We start from the raw sequence: 3,623 nt of genomic DNA, 5'->3' as shown, positions 1-3,623 counted from the left end.
TTTTTTTTTTTTTTTTTTTTTGTCTGTTATTCTTAATGTTTAATAAACTTTTAAATTTTTCTTCTCTCACCGGTGTGCTTGCTTTGCTGTCTCAGGGGGCTTTGGGGAGGGTGTATTTTTATTTTTCTCCCCCGCAGGCTGGCTGTGAGTGCCCGTAGCCCCCAGCCTGGGCTGTGTCACACCATGGGGACCCCCCCGGTACCTGGGGTGCAAATGTCCCCCCAGCTGCTGCCAGGTCCCAGCCCAGCTGCGAGAGTCACTACCTGAGTATACCCATACCCAAGGGGTACTTACCTTAGATAATAGACCACAGAATAAACCATAGAATCCTTCAGGTTGGAAAAGACCCATGGGATCATCAAGTCCAACCATCAACCCTACTCTGCAAAGTTCTCCCCTACACCATATCCCCCAACACCACATCTATAATATAAAATATTATATTATAGAGATAGACTCAGAATATAAAAATATACATTTCTAAGTGTAGCATATTTAGAACTATTTTATATTTTCATAAAGTATTTTACTTATATATAATAATATCTAAGTATTAAAATTAGTCTACACCAATTAGATAATTTACACACATACATATTTATATACACTTTTTGTATACACTTTATTTATCGTGCGCTGCGATCATTTACAGTGCACAGACAGTAAAACATCCATAAAAATTCTGTATATTAAGGAGTAATTTTATTCTAGTTTACAAAATCATTCGTTACTTTTAATTGTCATTAGACTTAAAATTTTGTATAGAAGACACAGCAGATACTACATGCTTTTACACATACTGTTTGTATGCAATACATACAGTTAGAGAGCGAGAGAAAAACAGCATCACTTTATACAAGTTAGTCATTAAAATATGTGTAGATGTGTATGTACAGAGAGGTCATTGGTACAAAAGTCTGGTTTTAATATATATGTTATGTATTATGCACATAGTAGTATTTGTTACAGTACACACCTGCACACACTGTCAAGCATACATGTTCTTTTCACTCTGTATCTAGAAATTAAATAATTGCATTTTCATACAGCATATTTAGCAGAATTTAATACAGTACTTTTTATATATATAGTAGATTTAATTTATATAAAGAACTGTTTTCAATATAAGCATGTTATATATTATGCAGGAAATATATGTGATGTCACACACAGACATGTGTGCACACTCCTCTCTCCCTGCCCTCAGAGCACACACACACACACACACACAGGGCTTGATTTTAACACAGCGTGTATGTATACAAATATAAAATGCACAAAATATGTTTTAGTAACACAGATACATGCACGCGCTCCCTCCCCCTCCACTGTGTGTTTATACACGCACAAACTTACTAGTTTTATATATATATAAAAATATATATTAAAAAAAGATAAATTTTTATAAGCTTACACAAACAAAAATGTGTATACAGAAAAAAGCTTTAAAATTATATTTGATATACCATATTCAGCAGAATTAATTTTTAAAGCTAGTTTTATATTTTTATTTGTAAATATATGAAGTTTTTAAAATACAGAGGTCTGGTTTTTAATATATAGGAGACACAAAGTTTCAATACACATATGCATGTATGCACCATCTCCCTCCCTCTCCCTGTGTTTCTGCATATGTAACTCCATGTATCTGTATATCTATATAAACACTGTATACTTTTAGATCACATATTTAGCAGGATTTACTTAATTAATATGGCTTTAGATATTTTTTTCACACATGCATACACATCATTGTTGATTGCTATAAAGGTCTGCTTTTACTTTATATGTTATATTTTAGGCACAAAATATAGTTGCTGTAAGACACCCCCACATACCCACCCCCTCCCTCCCCACTGTGTCTTCACACACTCATATTGCTGCCCTTTTTCTATGACTATATAGTTAAAAAATTAATACTTATATTTCATATAGTACATTTATCAGCATTTATTGCTTAATAAACTTTTAAAATAAATATAAGATAGATTTTATTGTTATAAAGGTCTTTTACGATAAATAATATCGATTACGGTATTATATACGATAAATTACGATAAATATAAATATTTTGCACAATATTTGTCATGCTACACATCATATATGTGCACTCTCACAATCATAAGTGTGTTTATCTGCCTATAGCTCTGTGTATGTAAACACTGCTGTACACACAGACATCAATGCAATTATATTTTCATACAGCTTATTTAGTGGAATTTAATAATTTAGTTTTGTATTTATGTATCAGTAATTGTATATTTTATTGCTACAAAGGTCAGGTTTTAATATACAGTACATACTGTGCTCAAAGTACAGCAGTTATAATATACGCACAGACACACACAGATGCATGTGCTCACACTCCCTCTCTCAATATTGACCAACCCATATAGAAATTTAATATGGTATTTTCATATAGCATATATAATAGAATTCACAGGGTTTTAAATTTTTTTCTAGAAAGATGCATATATAAATAGTCATCACTGATACATAAAAGTCTGGATTTAAATATATAGTATGTCTTACACAGAGAATATATGTTTTAATTAATATAGCATATTTATCAGCGTTTTAATATAATGCATAAATCTATAAAATAATCTGGTTGAGGTCTATAACGTAGATTATGGTGATAGATAAAACTTTTCGATATATCTGTGTATATATATGTAAAACTATGTACATAGACAATTATTTTAGAGCTATACACATAATAAAGAGCCCTTCCTCTTCGCAAACCATTAGAACGAAGCTGCCAGTAACTCCCACCAGTGACAGAGACCGGCCTCGTGACCCACGGGGCCACCAGCAGCCCAGGGCCAGGAGCCCAAATCCCCCCAGAGCCACATTGCCCAAAGACCCCGGCTTCCAGCCCAAACTGCATCGGAGCAGGAGGATGTTGGTGCCCAGCGAGGCACAGCTGCTTGTGCTGACCACAACCAGCTCAATCAAAGCAGCTTTTAATTGCGGTTTTAATCTGCCGGTGCCTGGTGCCCCCTGGAGGCCTGTGGGGCCGGGCCAGACCCCGAGAGATGCTGATGGAGCTCCCCCCATCCAGCCGCCCCGGGGGCTGAAAATCCCCCATCCCGCCCAGGCCAGGCAGGATAAAGACATAAAAAACAGCTTTCTTTTTAATAAAAATTTCCTCCAGAAATAGCCCACGTGACATCGCTCAGACAAGGCGCAGCAGGGCTGGAAATCTCAGCACAGGTAACGAGTCCTGCTCTTCCTAACGAAACGCAGAGCGGGGATAGGCCGGCTCCTGGCACAGAGGGGTTTTATCCCCAGTTCCAGACCGAGCTGGGGCTGGACGTCTACTTTTGGCCACTCAATTTAAGCTCCATTTGGTGGAGCTCCTCATCCAGCACTGAGCCGCTGAGGTGCTGCCTGACCACAGCCACATGGTCGTAGGCACAGTTCCTCCTGCTCATCCTCCTCCCCAGACCCAGGAGATGTGCATCAAACACATCTTTATGAGGTACAAAGAACACATTCTGGATTAGTGGCATCAATGCCAGGGTGGTGCTGTCCTGTCAGGAATACCACACCGACTTTGGAGACCCTGGTGCCTCCAGGAGAAGTCCTGACAGCAGGGAACCCCACACAGGGGCAAGGGC

Source organism: Calidris pugnax, unplaced genomic scaffold (genome assembly GCF_001431845.1).
Source record: "Calidris pugnax isolate Ruff unplaced genomic scaffold, ASM143184v1 scaffold9, whole genome shotgun sequence".
NCBI lineage: Eukaryota > Metazoa > Chordata > Aves > Charadriiformes > Scolopacidae > Calidris > Calidris pugnax.
Note: the sequence above shows the minus strand (reverse complement) of the source record.